This window comes from Panulirus ornatus, chromosome 21, assembly GCF_036320965.1.
Source record: "Panulirus ornatus isolate Po-2019 chromosome 21, ASM3632096v1, whole genome shotgun sequence".
Classification (NCBI taxonomy): Eukaryota; Metazoa; Arthropoda; class Malacostraca; order Decapoda; family Palinuridae; genus Panulirus; species Panulirus ornatus.
The window spans coordinates 17,866,383-17,885,184 of NC_092244.1; the positions used below are offsets into that span (position 1 = coordinate 17,866,383).

Below are 18,802 nucleotides of genomic sequence, written 5' to 3' on the forward strand. Positions count from 1 at the left end.
TATAGTGTTGGGTGATTTGAATGCAAAGGTGAGTAATGTGGCAGTTGAGGGAATAATTGGTATACATGGGGTGTTCAGTGTTGTAAATGGAAATGGTGAAGAGCTTATAGATTTATGTGCTGAAAAAGGACTGATGATTGGGAATACCTGGTTTAAAAAGCGAAATATACATAAGTATACTTATGTAAGTAGGAGAGATGGCCAGAGAGCGTTATTGGATTACGTGTTAATTGACAGGCGCGCGAAAGAGAGACTTTTGGATGTTAATGTGCTGAGAGGTGCAACTGGAGGGATGTCTGATCATTATCTTGTGGAGGCTAAGGTGAAGATTTGTATGGGTTTTCAGAAAAGAAGAGTGAATGTTGGGGTGAAGAGGGTGGTGAGAGTAAGTGAGCTTGGGAAGGAGACTTGTGTGAGGAAGTACCAGGAGAGACTGAGTACAGAATGGAAAAAGGTGAGAACAATGGAAGTAAGGGGAGTGGGGGAGGAATGGGATGTATTTAGGGAATCAGTGATGGATTGCGCAAAAGATGCTTGTGGCATGAGAAGAGTGGGAGGTGGGTTGATTAGAAAGGGTAGTGAGTGGTGGGATGAAGAAGTAAGAGTATTAGTGAAAGAGAAGTGAGAGGCATTTGAACGATTTTTGCAGGGAAAAAATTAAATTGAGTGGGAGACGTATAAAAGAAAGAGACAGGAGGTCAAGAGAAAGGTGCAAGAGGTGAAAAAAAGGGCAAATGAGAGTTGGGGTGAGAGAATATCATTAAATCTTAGGGAGAATAAAAAGATGTTCTGGAAGGAGGTAAATAAAGTGCGTAAGACAAGGGAGCAAATGGGAACTTCAGTGAAGGGCGCAAATGGGGAGGTGATAACAAGTAGTGGTGATGTGAGAAGATGGAGTGAGTATTTTGAAGGTTTGTTGAATGTGTTTGATGATAGAGTGGCAGATATAGGTTCTTTTGGTCGAGGTGGTGTGCAAAGTGCGAGGGTTAGGGAAAATGAGTTGGTAAACAGAGAAGAGGTAGTAAAAGCTTTGCGGAAGATGAAAGCCGGCAAGGCAGCAGGTTTGGATGGTATTGCAGTGGAATTTATTAAAAAAGGGGGTGACTGTATTGTTGACTGGTTGGTAAGGTTATTTAATGTATGTATGACTCATGGTGAGGTGCCTGAGGATTGGCGGAATGCGTGCATAGTGCCATTGTACAAAGGCAAAGGGGATATGAGTGAGTGCTCAAATTACAGAGGTATAAGTTTGTTGAGTATTCCTGGCAAATTATATGGGAGGGTATTGATTGAGAGGGTGAAGGCATGTACAGAGCATCAGATTGGGGAAGAGCAGTGTGGTTTCAGAAGTGGTAGAGGATGTGTGGATCAGGTGTTTGCTTTGAAGAATGTATGTGAGAAATACTTAGAAAAGCAAATGGATTTGTATGTAGCATTTATGGATCTGGAGAAGGCATATGATAGAGTTGATAGAGATGCTCTGCGGAAGGTATTAAGAATATATGGTGTGAGAGGCAAGTTGTTAGAAGCAGTGAAAAGTTTTTATCGAGGATGTAAGGCATGTGTACGTGTAGGAAGAGAGGAAAGTGATTGGTTCTCAGTGAATGTAGGTTTGCGGCAGGGGTGTGTGATGTCTCCATGGTTGTTTAATTTGTTTATGGATGGGGTTGTTAGGGAGGTGAATGCAAGAGTTTTGGAAAGAGGGGCAAGTATGAAGTCTGTTGGGGATGAGAGAGCTTGGGAAGTGAGTCAGTTGTTGTTCGCTGATGATACAGCGCTGGTGGCTGATTCATGTGAGAAACTGCAGAAGCTGGTGACTGAGTTTGGTAAAGTGTGTGAAAGAAGAAAGTTAAGAGTAAATGTGAATAAGAGCAAGGTTATTAGGTACAGTAGGGTTGAGGGTCAATTCAATTGGGAGGTGAGTTTGAATGGAGAAAAACTGGAGGAAGTGAAGTGTTTTAGATATCTGGGAGTGGATCTGGCAGCGGATGGAACCATGGAAGTGGAAGTGGATCATAGGGTGGGGGAGGGGGCGAAAATTCTGGGAGCCTTGAAGAATGTGTGGAAGTTGAGAACATTATCTCGGAAAGCAAAAATGGGTATGTTTGAAGGAATAGTGGTTCCAACAATGTTGTATGGTTGCGAGGCGTGGACTATGGATAGAGTTGTGCGCAGGAGGATGGATGTGCTGGAAATGAGATGTTTGAGGACAATGTGTGGTGCGAGGTGGTTTGATCGAGTAAGTAACGTAAGGGTAAGAGAGATGTGTGGAAATAAAAAGAGCTTGGTTGAGAGAGCAGAAGAGGGTGTTTTGAAATGGTTTGGTCACATGGAGAGAATGAGTGAGGAAAGATTGACCAAGAGGATATATGTGTTAGAGGTGGAGGGAACGAGGAGAAGAGGGAGACCAAATTGGAGGTGGAAAGATGGAGTGAAAAAGATTTTGTGTGTTCGGGGCCTGAACATGCAGGAGGGTGAAAGGAGGGCAAAGAATAGAGTGAATTGGAGCGATGTGGTATACCGAGGTTGACGTGCTGTCAGTGGATTGAATCAAGGCATGTGTATGGGGGTGGGTTGGGCCATTTCTTTCGTCTGTTTCCTTGCGCTACCTCGCAAACGCGGGAGACAGCAGCAAAAAAAAAAAAAAAAAAAAAAAAAAAAAAAAAAAGTGTGTGGAGAAAAGCAGTCTGCAAACCACGAAGGAGCTGCTGAGTATGTGAACGAATTTGCAAAACTTGTAACTGATGAGCATCTCAGTCCTAAGCAGGTGTATTATGCAGACGAAACTGCATTATTCTGGTGATGCACACCCAGGAAAACACTAACAACAGAAGACGAAGAAGACCCCAAAGGATTCAAACAATTTAAGGACATACCATCTCAGGGTGCTCAAACATTTAATATTTGTTTAATTTAGATTTCTAGCAGTCCATGGTAAACTTTAGACACATGGGAGATGTATAATTAGTGGGTTAGAGGTGTGGTGATGAATCATTATTATGTGACCATAGTTGGTATGGCAAAATGGTTAATCTGGCAAGGCGTTGGAACCAAGAGTGCTGGAAAATCGGTTGTGTACCTGTATAAGAAAAAATTTCAAAACTGAGAAAGAACTAGCTTGGTCACTGCCCACCAGTCTGTAATAAGTGACCACTTGGTCAACATGTTCACAAACTCAGTGCCTGTGTTCTCACACAATTGCAGTCTTTCTTTATGGTACAAAATCCTGTCATTTTTATCAAATCATGGCAGTATTGCATATGCTAAGGGGGGCCAGGAAACATCTTATCACAGATAAAAACCAAAAACAATTGATCATCTTGTACACTGGTAGAGCAGCTTGCACCTTCTGTACATCCCATTTCTAACCAGGAGAGGATTCAGGAAACTCCATGTTATTCTGGGAGTATATCCTTCAAACTCAGAGTACTCTCTGCTACACCCTAAACTCCTTCAGCCTTAAAGGAATCAGGTAGATTTCTGTATTTCATTTATTAATGTTTCTTTGAAAATTTCAAGATGAAAAGAATTTGGTTTCTAGTGACTGCCATTTCCTTGATCAGTCCATTAGAACAGGGGTTTTCTGTTTTTCCATGAAGTCAGTCAAAATCTCAGTTTGAAAATCTGAAAAATTTTAACCTTTCAACTTAAAAAATCTTGATAGTCTTTAATCTTACAATATATTACCCGATCTCAATATCTCTTACCGAAATGTATTTCTTCCTCATCTTGGACTGCCCTGCGTGAATAAACTATATGAATCCAACATACAGAATCTGGATAGGAAAGGGCATTACCTTATGAAAATGAGATATAAAACCCAGCACAGTATGAGACCAGACAAGTCCACTGGCCTCCAATGAGGGATAAACCCCTATCAAAGAATAGACCTCTATGCTGTATGCATTACAAGGACTCTTTTGATAACCCACTTCAGTAAGTCTTATCACACAATGAACACGAAATCTCACTCCTTTACAATTAAGTCTACAGTAGAGTAAGTCATCTAAGCAGTCTATTTATTTATCTATTCATTATATTTAACTGCTGCTTTCCCGTCAGCGAGGTAGTGCAAGGAAACATGTGAAGAATGGCCCAACCACCCATATACACATATATATATATACATAAACGCCCATACATGCCTAAATGAGTGTGGATGTAACCAAGATGTGAAAAAAGGAGAGATAGGTAGTATGTTTGAGGAAAGGAACATGGATGTTTTGGCTCTGAGTGAAACGAAGCTCAAGGGTAAAGGGGAAGAGTGGTTTGGAAATGTCTGGGGAGTGAAGTCAGGGGTTAGTGAGAGGACAAGAGCAAGGGAAGGAGTAGCAATACTCCTGAAACAGGAGTTGTGGGAGTATGTGATAGAATGTAAGAAAGTAAATTCTCGATTAATATGGGTAAAATTGAAAGTTGATGGAGAGAGGTGGGTGATTATTGGTGCATATGCACCTGGGCATGAGAAGAAAGATCATGAGAGGCAAGTGTTTTGGGAGCAGCTAAATGAGTGTGTTAGCGGTTTTGATGCACGAGACCGGGTTATAGTGATGGGTGATTTGAATGCAAAGGTGAGTAATGTGGCAGTTGAGGGAATAATTGGTATGCATGGGGTGTTCAGTGTTGTAAATGGAAATGGTGAAGAGCTTGTAGATTTATGTGCTGAAAAAGGACTGATGATTGGGAATACCTGGTTTAAAAAGCGAGATATACATAAGTATACTTATGTAAGTAGGAGAGATGGCCAGAGAGCGTTATTGGATTACGTGTTAATTGACAGGCGTGCGAAAGAGAGACTTTTGGATGTCAATGTGCTGAGAGGTGCAACTGGAGGGATGTCTGATCATTATCTTGTGGAGGCTAAGGTGAAGATTAGTATGGGTTTTCAGAAAAGAAGAGTGAATGTTGGGGTGAAGAAGGTGGTGAGAGTAAGTGAGCTTGGGAAGGAGACCTGTGTGAAGAAGTATCAGGAGAGACTGTGTACAGAATGGAAAAAGGTGAGAACAATGGAAGTAAGGGGAGTGGGGGAGGAATGGGATGTATTTAGGGAATCAGTGATGGATTGCGCAAAAGATGCTTGTGGCATGAGAAGAGTGGGAGGTGGGTTGATTAGAAAGGGTAGTGAGTGGTGGGATGAAGAAGTAAGAGTATTAGTGAAAGAGAAGAGGGAGGCATTTGGACGATTTTTGCAGGGAAAAAATGAAATTGAGTGGGAGAAGCATAAAAGAAAGAGACAGGAAGTCAAGAGAAAGGTGCAAGAGGTGAAAAAAAGGGCAAATGAGAGTTGGGGTGAGAGACTATCAGTAAATTTTAGGGAGAATAAAAAGATGTTCTGGAAGGAGGTAAATAGGGTGCGTAAGACAAGGGAGCAAATGGGAACTTCAGTGAAGGGCGTAAATGGGGAGGTGATAACAAGTAGTGGTGATGTGAGAAGGAGATGGAATGAGTATTTTGAAGGTTTGTTGAATGTGTCTGATGACAGAGTGGCAGATATAGGGTGTTTGGGTCGAGGTGGTGTGCAAAGTGAGAGGGTTAGGGAAAATGATTTGGTAAACAGAGAAGAGGTAGTAAAAGCTTTGCGGAAGATGAAAGCCGGCAAGGCAGCAGGTTTGGATGGTATTGCAGTGGAATTTATCAAAAACGGGGGTGACTGTATTGTTGACTGGTTGGTAAGGTTATTTAATGTATGTATGACTCATGGTGAGGTGCCTGAGGATTGGCGGAATGCGTGCATAGTGCCATTGTACAAAGGCAAAGGGGATAAGAGTGAGTGCTCAAATTACAGAGGTATAAGTTTGTTGAGTATTCCTGGTAAATTATATGGGAGGGTATTGATTGAGAGGGTGAAGGCATGTACAGAGCATCAGATTGGGGAAGAGCAGTGTGGTTTCAGAAGTGGTAGAGGATGTGTGGATCAGGTGTTTGCTTTGAAGAATGTATGTGAGAAATACTTAGAAAAACAAATGGATTTGTATGTAGCATTTATGGATCTGGAGAAGGCATATGATAGAGTTGATAGAGATGCTCTGTGGAAGGTATTAAGAATATATGGTGTGGGAGGCAAGTTGTTAGAAGCAGTGAAAAGTTTTTATCGAGGATGTAAGGCATGTGTACGTGTAGGAAGAGAGGAAAGTGATTGGTTCTCAGTGAATGTAGGTTTGCGGCAGGGGTGTGTGATGTCTCCATGGTTGTTTAATTTGTTTATGGATGGGGTTGTTAGGGAGGTAAATGCAAGAGTCTTGGAAAGAGGGGCAAGTATGAAGTCTGTTGGGGATGAGAGAGCTTGGGAAGTGAGTCAGTTGTTGTTCGCTGATGATACAGCGCTGGTGGTGGATTCATGTGAGAAACTGCAGAAGCTGGTGACGGAGTTTGGTAAAGTGTGTGGAAGAAGAAAGTTAAGAGTAAATGTGAATAAGAGCAAGGTTATTAGGTACAGTAGGGTTGAGGGTCAAGTCAATTGGGAGGTGAGTTTGAATGGTGAAAAACTGGAGGAAGTGAAGTGTTTTAGATATCTGGGAGAGGATCTGTCAGCGGATGGAACCATGGAAGCGGAAGTGGATCATAGGGTGGGGGAGGGGGCAAAAATTTTGGGAGCCTTGAAAAATGTGTGGAAGTCGAGAACATTATCCCGGAAAGCAAAAATGGGTATGTTTGAAGGAATAGTAGTTCCAACAATGTTGTATGGTTGCGAGGCGTGGGCTGTGGATAGAGTTGTGCGCAGGAGGATGGATGTGCTGGAAATGAGATGTTTGAGGACAATGTGTGGTGTGAGGTGGTTTGATCGAGTAAGTAACGTAAGGGTAAGAGAGATGTGTGGAAATAAAAAGAGCGTGGTTGAGAGAGCAGAAGAGGGTGTTTTGAAATGGTTTGGGCACATGGAGAGAATGAGTGAGGAAAGATTGACCAAGAGGATATATGTGTCGGAGGTGGAGGGAACGAGGAGAAGAGGGAGACCAAATTGGAGGTGGAAAGATGGAGTGAAAAGGATTTTGTGTGATCGGGGCCTGAACATGCAGGAGGGTGAAAGGAGGGCAAGGAATAGAGTGAATTGGAGCGATGTGGTATACAGGGGTTGACGTGCTGTCAGTGGATTGAATCAAGGCATGTGAAGCGTCCGGGGTAAACCATGGAAAGCTGTGTAGGTATGTATATTTCCGTGTGTGGACGTGTGTATGTACATGTGTATGGGGGGGTTGGGCCATTTCTTTCGTCTGTTTCCTTGCGCTACCTCGCAAACGCGGGAGACAGCGACAAAGTATAAAAAAAAAAAAAAAAAAAAACGCACATATACATACATATACATTTCAACATATACATACACAGACATATACATACATACACATGCACATATTCATACTTGCTGCCTTCATCCATTCCCGTTGCCACCTCACCACACATGAAATAGCATCACACCTCCCCTTCCAACGAGGTAGCACCAAGAAAAGACAACAAGGCCACATTCATTCACACTGTTTCTAGCTGTCATGTGTAATGCACTGAAACCACAGCTCCCTTTCTACATCCAGGCCCCACAGATCTTTCCATGGCTTAACCCAGACGCTTCACATGCCCTGGTTCAATCCACTGACAGCCATCCACCCAGGTATACCACATCGTTCCAATTCGCTCTATTCCTAGCATACCTTTCACCCTCCTGTATGTTTAGGTCCCAATCGCTCAAAATCTTTTTTGCTCCATCCTTCCAACTCCAATTTGGTCTCCCACTTCTCTTTGCTGCCTCCACCTCTGACACATATATCCTCTTTGACAATTTTTCCTCACTCATTCTCTCCATGTGTCCAAACCATTTCAATACACCCTCCTCTGCTTTCTCAACCACATTCTTTCAATTACCACACATCTTTCTTACCCTTTCATTACTTAATCAAACCACCTCACACCACATATTGTCCTCAAAAATTTCATTTCCAACACATCCACCCTCCTCCACACAACCCAATCTATAGCTCATGCCTAGCACCCATATAACATTGTTGGAACAACTATTCCTTAAACATGCCCATTCTTGCTCTCCGAGATAATGTTCACGCCTTCCACACATTCCTCAATGCTCCCAGAATCTTCACCCTCTCCCCCACCCTGTTACTCACTTCTGCTTCCATGGTTCCATCTGCTGCTAAGTCCACTCCCAGATATCTAAAACACTTCACTTCATTCAGATTTTCTCCATTCAAACTTACTTCCCAATTAACTTGTCCCTCAACCCTACCGAACCTAATAACCTTGCTCTTATTCACATTCTCTCAACTTTCTTCTTTCAGACATTTTATCAAACTTAGTCACCAACCTCTGCATGTTTATTCCCTAAACGAACTTCTACTGTTGGTGTAGAAGCTTCTTATCAAACTGTTACTTTTATACTGAAACCATTGCAGAAATACTACAAAAACATATGCAAAACTTACAACATAGTGAAAACACCATTCAAAGTTTCATGTGTGTTTTTGTAATACTTCTGCATTTGTTTTTACTAGTGAAAGAAGGGCCTTAAGATTAAAGAATTAGTGGAGCCCAGTCAGAAAATACATAATGGAAAGATTGACTCTTGGGAAGAAGTGCATAGTGGTGTTGATGTGTTATAATCCTCCACAGGATATCAGTAATCCAGAACAAATAAACACTGAGAATAATGAAAGAAAAATCAGGATGGTACACAAAGTAGTACAACAATCACTTCACAGCTGCTGTTTATACAAAGGATTGATCCATCCTGTATGACTGCTGTCAGCGAGGCAGTGGGGTCAGGTAGCAGAGTAAAGGCTCCTCTCATGATTCTTGCAAATTTACAGCATACTCCTCTGACTACACTTTATTGTGTGACTGCCATCAGTAAGAGGGAGGGCTCAGGTGGAAGTGTATTGGCCCCTCCCAGCACCCAGCTAACTCAAGGATCATCCTGTCCCCTACCCTTGGAGCAACACATGAGGAACTAGGTTGCTGATAACTGCCACCCAGGGTGGTACTACTGTCCTGACTGAAAAGCGTTAAAGGGGTGCCCGGAAGCATCTTACACTTTCCATGTCAGGATTGCTGGTCTTACTTTCTGTCTCATCAAAATGGAACTCCTGGGTTACTCCTACCACCTTCTTCTTACAAGCCCCATACACCTAAGCAAACCTTGCTTACTATTGTTACTTTTTTCACATAAGCACTCTTGCCAATTCCTATCCATTCAAAGATCTACAAGTTCCATCAGGACAGAGTCCATCAAATCTATGGCCCCTAGTCCCTGGCAGCATGGGGTGCTAAGAATCTCTGGGTTTCTGCCTGACTCTATGGCCAATGAGAGGGAGGGCTCTGGCAGTAGTAGTTCCCCCCCCTCCCACAACCTTCCTTTCTCAGTGAGACCTTCCTCTTTTTCTGTTCAAACACCAACATTCATGGTCTCTCCAGTAACCTCTCCTCAGTTGAACACCATCTGTTTAGTACCTCTCATAATATCTAATTTCGCTCTGAGACACAGTGATCTAATGATGTTCTCGCTAGTCCCTTTTTCATATCTAACTATAGCCTCCATTCATGACTCCAGTTCAAAGGTGGTGTTCATGCTTATTCCAACGTAAACACACCAGCTGCATGCCTCAAGGACCTTGAATCTCCAAACTTTAATATGATGTGGCTCAAGGTCTTTCTCCCTATTACCACACTTTTCCTCTTTTTCACCTATTGCTCTCCCAATTCAACCAATTCTATATCCTTCATTGACTACCTAAACTCCTGCCTTGGGACTGTGACATCCGCTAACCCACAAGCCAGTATACTCTACCTCGGGGATTTCGACGTTCACCAAAGGGAATGGTAGAATTCCTCCCATACAGATAGTGAAGGGATTGAAGCCCTCACGTTCTCCATTCTCAATGAGTTAGAGCAAATATATCTCCCACTCTACCTTTTTAACCTAACCACTGTGACAACTCTCCTAATAATCTAGATTTGTTTTTCCATCCTGCTGTAAATAAACACTCTCGCCCCTAAACGGTTCTCCTGATAACACTCTCATTAGTGTATCTATTCTAACAGCACCTCCCCCTCCAGCAGCCCCTTAAAAACATAAGTACTAGTACATGAACAAAGCTGATTGGAATAACTTACGAAACTTCTTTTCTGACTTTCCTTGGGTAAATTACCATCTCTTATGTGGCGATGCTTCTGTCTCCGCCAAACGCATAGCTGAGGTTTTTCTTGCAGGAATGGAAGCATTTATCCCCTCTTCCTCCAAGACTACTTCTCCATGGTTCGATCGTTCCTGTTCTGAGGCTAGGAAAAACTCGCCTTCCTCTGACTCCCATTCAGTTTTTATCACTATCCTTAATTGCTGCAAGCAGGTTATCCATGAGGCAAAGCATTCCTTTATTCAAAGGAAGTGCAATAACATCTCGTCATCCACTGATCGTTCTTTCTAGTCTTTAGCTAAGGGCATCTCTTACAACTTCTGTTGCTCTACCTTTCCTTCACTTTTCCATTCTGATGGTACAATAGCTGTCTCTTTCACAGAAAACAAAGCAACTCTCTTTGGTTCCTGTTTCTCCTGACGCCATCTTGGATGACTCTAACATTACCTCACCCCCTACTGCTCTTCTTCCTAATCCTATGCCTCTTCCTGTAATCTCTTTTCAGACTGTCCAAAAAGCACTTCCTTCTCTGGACACAAACAAGGATTATGGTCCTGATGGCATCCATCCCAAAACTTTTCCTTCTCCTTGGAAACAAGTATTGATACACCTCATCCCTAAGAAGGGTGACTATTCTGACCCCTCAAATTACAATCCTATTGCTTTGATATCTACCATTTCCAAAGTCTTTGAATCCATCCTCAACTCCCACATCCTTAAACACCTCGAAAATCAGTCTTCTCTGTGATCACCAGTATAGCTTCCGTAAGGTGAGATCCACTGGTGATACTCTTTCTCTGAAAGACTTTGGGGAGTCATGTGTAGTTGCTCTTGACATATCTATGGCTTCTGACAGGGTATGGTATCAGGGTCTCATCTCTAAGTTCCCCTCTTTTGGCTTCTTTCCCTCACTTTCATCCTTCATATCTACCTTCCCCTCTGGCCAATCTATCTCTGTAGTTGTTGGTGGATCAGCCTTCCCCCTTCTCTGCATCAACAGTGGTTTCTCTCAAGGTTTTGTTCTGTCCCTTACACTTTTCCTCCTTTTTTTTAAACAATTTCCTCTCCTCCACAAATAATCCAATGCACTTATATGCTGACGACTCAACAATGCATTCATCCACATCCTTCAATTCTGCTCCCTCTTCTCTCACTTGATCTGCATCTCGTCTTGATACAACCTCCTCAATAAACTCAGACTTGGACAGGATGTCTCTGTGGGTTACACAAAATCTTGTTAAGTTTAATGCCTGTAGACCCAGTTTCTACCCATCTCTCTATCGAAAACTCCTCACAACTTTCGCTTCTCCTTTAACAATTCTGTAATTCCACCTCCTGCCTCAATGAATATACTCAGCATTACTGTAACATCCACTCTTTCTTGGAATCCCCACATTACAGGAACAGCTCAGTCTGCCTCCAGGAAACCGGTTGTCTTGTATAGATGTCGAATCTTCTTCTCTTCTGAACAGTTGCTCCATTTATACAAGGGATTGGTTCATCCTTGCATGAGGTACTGCTCTCACATTTGGGGTGGTTCTAGCTCTGTATCCTTACTTGAAAGAGTCAAGTCAGAAGTGGTCAACTCAGAAACAAACCAGGCTAACTTCCAAACTTGACCCCCCTTTTCCTATGCTGTAATGTTGGTTAACTTTCCCTCTTCTATAAGAAATACTTTATTTTGCTCCCAAGGGTTGGTTGCTTGTGTGCCCCCACCACTAGTTGGACCATGCAATACTCAGCAAGCTGCTGTGTCACTTGATTATAGTGTGACTATCGGCAATTCAAGGGTGGGCCATTTTGATACCTGCTTCTTTCCCTACACGTTGAAGCTTTGGAACTCTCTACCTTCTCAAGTCTTTCCCAATGCCTATGAACTGGCACATTTCAAAAGACAGGTCTTTCATGCTCTCAAAAATTCATGAATACTTTCCCTTTTCTTTTTTCGCTTCATAATTCTATTTCAATTAAGGCCCAGCCTCGATGTGAACTTTTGTCTGTGACAGGAGCCTTCAAATGGAACAAAAAAAATTAGAATTTTAATCAAACATCATTCGAGGAGTATTTGTGTTTACAACTTTAAAGGTAAAATTTATACTTACACAAAAAATGAGAGCAGACTAGCAGGTGCCTTATAAAAGAATTTTTTCTCACCATTTCCCACACTGGTGAGGTAGCACCAGGAACAGACGAAGAAAAGGTACATTCACTAACATTTATTCTCTAGCTGTCATGTGTAATGTACTGAAACCACAGCTCCCTATGCACAACTAGGCTCCTCAGACCTTTCCATGGTTTACACTGCAGCCGCTTCACATGCCCAGGTTCATTTCACATACAGCATGTTGACCCCTGACCCCTGCATACTATATTGTTACCAATTCACTCTAATGCATGCAAGTCTATCACCCTCCTTTCTATCTAGGTTCCAACCACCCAAAATCTCCCCCAATCCATTCCCCCATCTCCAATTTGGTCTGCCTCTCCCTCTTACAGCCTTTACTTCTGACACACACACATCCTCCTTGTCCATCTCATCTCACTCATTCTTGCCACATGTCCAAACAATCGCAGCACACTCCTCTCAGCTGTCTTAACCACACTCCTTTCATTACCATACGTCTCCCATCCCCCAACTACACATCCTGTCAAACCACCTCACAACACACACTACCCTCAAACATCTTACCTCTAACACATCCAACATCCTACACACATCCTTATCCATAGCCTAAGCCTTGCATGAACACAATATTGTTGGGACCATCGCATCTTCAAAGAAACCCACCTTTACCTTCCCAGACAATGATCTCTTCCTCTACAAACTCTTCAGTGCTCCCAAAACCTTGGTCCCCTTACCCACCCCATGACTCACCCCTGCTTTCATATGCCATCATGTCCACTCCCAGGCATCCAACTTTTCTCCATTCAGACTTACACCCCAACTAACCTCTCCCCAAACACTGCCAAACCCAACAACCATTCCCATATTCACATTCATCCTAACTTCCTCCTTTCACACACAGCTTCTGCAGCCTCTCACTAGAATCTGCTACCAGTGCTGTATCATCAGCAAACAACAAATGACACACCTCCCAAGCCCCCTCATTCCCTATTGACTACACACCTACTCACCTCATCCCTCTCTCCAAAACCCTTGCATTTACCTCCCTCATCACCTCATCCATAAGCAAATCAAACAGTCAAGGTGACATCACACCACTGCCACAGACCTACCCCTACTCTCCTCCTACTCGCACACATGCCCCACACCCTTGATAGAAACTTCTCGCTGCTTCTTAAAGTCTTCCTCCAAAATCTCACATTATATAACTATTATATAACTAATTACTAATGCATGTGACACTTAAACAACACTAACATGGATAACTCTGTTATGAAGATACTCAGCACTCAATCAAAAGGTGAAGCCAATGGCATATGAAAAACAATATTCTACATTCCTTCATTTCAGTCAGAGACCAAGTTCTATCATAATAAGTCTGCAAATTCAAGTACAAAAAATCTCTAGTGGGAGTTCATTGTTAGCTGAGTGAGTACACCAGAAAGGTTTACAAATGTAATTACATGATTATGAACTATTAACCAGCAACATAAAAATCAAAATGCTAAAATCAATATGTATTCCCTTCTGTGCTGAATAAATAATATGCACATCAGCAGAGAACAAGAGCAAGGGAAAGAGTAGCACTACTCCTGAAACAGGAGTTGTGGGAGTATGTGACAGAGTGTAAGAAAGCAAACCCTAGAGTGATATGGGTAAAACTGAAAGTGGATGGAGAGAGATAGGTGATTATTGGTGCATATGCACTTGGGCATGAGAAGAAAGATTATGAGAGGCAAGTATTTTGGGAGCAGCTCAGTGAGTGTGTTAGTAGATTTGATACATGAAACCGGGTTACAGTGATGGGTGATTTGAATGCAAAGGTGAGTAATGTGGCAGTAGAGGGAACAGTTGGTGTACATGAGGTGTTCAGTGTTGTAAATGGAAATGGTGAAGAGCTTGTAGATTTGTGTGCTGAAAAAGGACTGGTGATTGGGAATACCTAGTTTAAAAAGAGAAATATACATAAGTATACGTATGTAAGTAGGAGAGATGGCCAGACAGCGTTATTGGATTATATGTTAATTGATAGGCGTGCAAAAGAGAGACTTTTGGATGTTAATGTGCAGAGAGGTGCAGCTGGAAGGATGCCTGATAATCATCTTGTGGAGGTGAAGGTGAAGATTTGTAGAGATTTCCAGAGAAGAGAAAATGTTGGGGTGTAGAGAGCAGTGAGAGTAAGTGAGCTTAGGAAGGAGACTTGTGTGAGGAAGTACCAGGAGAGATTGAGAGCAGAATGGAAAAAGGTGAGAGCAAAGGACGTAAGGGGAGTGGGGGAGGAATGGGATGTATTTAGGGAAGCAGTGATGACTTGCGCAAAAGATGCTTATGGCATGAGATGCGTGGGAGGTAGGCAGATTAGAAAGGGTAGTGAGTGGTAAGATGAAGAAGTAAGATTATCAGTGAAAGAGAAGAGAGAGGCATTTGGATGATTTTTGTAGGGAAATAGTGCAAATAACAGGTAGATGTATAAAAGAAAGAGGCATGAGGTCAAGAGAAAGGTGCAAGTGGTGAAAAAGAGAGCAAATGACAGTTGGGGTGAGAGAGTATCATTAAATTTTCAAGAGAATAAAAAGATGTTTTGGAAGGAGGTAAATAAAGTGCGTAAGACAAAAGAATAAATGGGAACATCGGTGAAGGAGGCTAATGGCGAGGTGATAAGTAGTGGTGAAGTGAGGAGATGAAGTGAGTATTTTGAAGGTTTGTTAAATGTGTTAGATGGTAGAGTGGCAGATATAGGGTGTTTTGGTTGAGGTGGTGTGCGAAGTGAGAGGGTTAGGGAGAATGATCTGGTAAACAGAGAAGAGGTAGTAAAAGCTTTGCGGAAGATGAAAGCCAGCAAGGCAGCGGGTTTGGATGGTATTGCACTGGAATTTTATTAAAAAAGGGGGTGACTGTTGTTGACTGGTTGGTAAGGATATTTAATGTATGTATGACTCATGGTGAGGTGCCTGAGGATTGGTGGAATGCATGGATAGTGCCATTGTACAGCCTGAGGATTGGTGGAAAGCATGGATAGTGCCATTGTACAAAGGCAAAGGGGATAAAGGTGAGTGCTCAAATTACAGAGGTATAAGTTTGTTAAGTACACATGCCTTACATCCTCGATAAAAACTTTTCACTGCTTCTAACAACTTTCCTCCCACACCATATATTCTTAATGCCTTCCACAGAGCATCTCTATCAACTCTATCATATGCCTTCTCCAGATCCATAAATGCTACATACAAATCCATTTGCTTTTCTAAGTATTTCTCACATACATTCTTCAAAGCAAACACCTGATCCACACATCCTCTACCACTTCTGAAACCACACTGCTCTTCCCCAATCTGATGCTCTGTACATGCCTTCACCCTCTCAATCAATACCCTCCCATATAATTTACCAGGAATACTCAACAAACTTATACCTCTGTAATTTGAGCACTCACTCTTATCCCATTTGCCTTTGTACAATGGCACTATGCACGTGTACGTGTAGGAAGAGAGGAAAGTGATTGGTTCTCAGTGAATGTAGGTTTGCAGCAGGGGTGTGTGATGTCTCCATGGTTGTTTAATTTGTTTATGGATGGGGTTGTTAGGGAGGTAAATGCAAGAGTTTTGGAAAGAGGGGCAAGTATGAAGTCTGTTGGGGATGAGAGAGCTTGGGAAGTGAGTCAGTTGTTGTTCGCTGATGATTCAGCGCTGGTGGCTGATTCATGTGAGAAACTGCAGAAGCTGGTGACTGAGTTTGGTAAAGTGTGTGAAAGAAGAAAGTTAAGAGCAAATGTGAATAAGAGCAAGGTTATTAGGTACAGTAGGGTTGAGGGTCAAGTCAATTGGGAGGTGAGTTTGAATGGAGAAAAACTGGAGGAAGTGAAGTGTTTTAGATATCTGGGAGTGGATCTGGCAGCGGATGGAACCATGGAAGCGGAAGTGGATCATAGGGTGGGGGAGGGGGCGAAAATCCTGGGGGCCTTGAAGAATGTGTGGAAGTCGAGGACATTATCTCGGAAAGCAAAAATGGGTATGTTTGAAGGAATAGTGGTTCCAACAATGTTGTATGGTTGCGAGGCGTGGGCTATGGATAGAGTTGTGCGCAGGAGGATGGATGTGCTGGAAATGAGATGTTTGAGGACAATGTGTGGTGTGAGGTGGTTTGATCGAGTGAGTAACGTAAGGGTAAGAGAGATGTGTGGAAATAAAAAGAGCGTGGTTGAGAGAGCAGAAGAGGGTGTTTTGAAGTGGTTTGGGCACATGGAGAGGATGAGTGAGGAAAGATTGACCAAGAGGATATATGTGTCGGAGGTGGAGGGAACAAGGAGAAGAGGGAGACCAAATTGGAGGTGGAAAGATGGAGTGAAAAAGATTTTGTGTGATCGGGGCCTGAACATGCAGGAGGGTGAAAGGAGGGCAAGGAATAGAGTGAATTGGAGCGATGTGGTATACCGGGGTTGACGTGCTGTCAGTGGATTGAAGCAGGGCATGTGAAGCGTCTGGGGTAAACCATGGAAAGCTGTGTAGGTATGTATATTTGCGTGTGTGGACGTATGTATATACATGTGTATGGGGGTGGGTTGGGCCATTTCTTTCGTCTGTTTCCTTGCGCTACCTCGCAAACGCGGGAGACAGCGACAAAGTATAATAAAAAAAAAAAAAAAAGTTTGTTAAGTATTCCTGGAAAGTTATATGGGAGGGTATTGATTGAGAGGGTGAAGGCATGTACAGAGCATCAGATTGGGGAAAAGCAGTGTGGTTTCAGAAGTGGTAGAAGTGCTTTGAAGAATGTATGTACTTAGAAAAGCAAATGGATTTGTATTTAGCATTTATGGATCTGGAGAAGGCATATGATAAGAGTTGATAGAGATGCTTTGTGGAAGGTATTAAGAATATATGGTTTGGAAGGCAGTGAAAAGTTTTTATCGCGGATGTAAGGCATGTGCATGAGTAGGAAGAGAGGAAAGTGATTGGTTTTCAGTGAATGTAGGTTTGCGGCAGGGGTGTGTGATGTCTCCATGGTTGTTTAATTTGTTTATGGATGGGGTTGTTAGGGAGGTGAATGCAAGAGTTTTGGAAAGAGGGGCAAGTATGAAGTCTGTTGTGGATGAGAGAGCTTGGGAAGTGAGTCAGTTGTTGTTCGCTGATGATACAGCGCTGGTGGCAGATTCAGGTCAGAAACTGCAGAAGCTGGTGACTGACTTTGGTAAGTGTGTGAAAGAAGAAAGCTGAGAGTAAATGTGAATAAGAGCAAGGTTATTAGGTACAGTAGGGTTGAGGGATGAGTCAATTGGGAGGTAAGTTTGAATGGAGAGAAACTGAGGAAGTGAAGTGTTTTAGATATCTGGGAGTGCATTTGGCAGCGGATGGAACCATGGAAGCGGAAGTGAGTCACAGGGTGGGGGAGGGGGCGAAAGCTCTGGGAGTGTTGAAAAATGTGTGGAAGGCGAGAACATTATCTTGGAAAGCAAAAATGGGTATGTTTGAAGGAATAGTGGTTCCAACAATGTTATATGGTTGCGAGGCATTGGCTATAGAGTTGTGCAGAGGAGGGTGGTGTGTTGGAAATGAAATGTTTGAGGACAATATGTGGTGTGAGGTGTTTTGATCAAGTAAGTAATGGAAAGGTTACAGAGATGTGTGGTAATAAAAAGAGTGTGGCTGAGAGAGCAGAAGAGAGTGTTTTGAAATGGTTTGGTCACATGGAGAGAATGAGTGAGGAAAGATTGACAAAGAGGATATATGTGTCAGAGGTGGAGAAAACAAGAAGTGAGAGACCAAATTGGAGGTGCAAAGATGGAGTGAAAAAGATTTTGAACGATTGGGCCCTGAACATGCAGGAGGGTGAAAGGCGTGCAAGGGAGAGAGTCAATTGGAACAATGTGGTATACCGGGGTCGACGTGCTGTCAATGGATTGAACCAGGGAATATGAAATGTCTGGGGTAAACCATGGAAAGTTTTGTGGGGCCTGGATGTGGAAAGGGAGCTGTGGTTTCGGTGCATTATACATGACAGCTAGAGACTGAGTGTTAACGAATGTGGCCTTTGTTGTCTTTTCCTAGTGCTACCTCACACGCATGCAGGGGAAGGGGGTTGTCATTTCATGTGTGGCGGTGTATGTATATGTATGTTGAAATGTATAGGTACATATAAGTGCATGTGGACGTGTATGTATATACATTTGTATGTGGGTGGGTTGGGCCATTCTTTTGTCTGTTTCCTTGCGCTACCTTGCTAACGTGGGAGACAGTGACATAGTATAATAAATTATAATAAATCAGCAGCCTGTGATGAAAGCTACAAGTACAGATCACTGTACTGTAATAATCTCCCACATCCTTAACTCAGACTACTCAAACAACAGATTGGGAGTGTATACCTCTTAGTGCCATCAACCAATCAGGCCCCAGTTGCTTGTGTGGACTTTCTCCTTAAACCCTTTCATACTAGAATGGTAAAATGAGAGCTTAATGAAGCACCATGAACAACTAAGTGCCTTAGAAGTACAGCGGTTGGTGTTGATAAATTATTATTAATAGCCAAACTTTAGAGTAAGCAGACATTA

At 42.6% G+C, this 18,802-nt stretch overlaps 1 protein-coding gene across 6 annotated transcripts in view; it reads right to left on the reverse strand.

The window, feature by feature from the left end:
* The window catches only part of LOC139756393 (uncharacterized), a 620,019-nt gene that overhangs the window by 483,428 nt on the left and 117,789 nt on the right, over window positions 1-18,802 (reverse strand). The gene's annotated exons all lie outside the window — the stretch shown is intronic.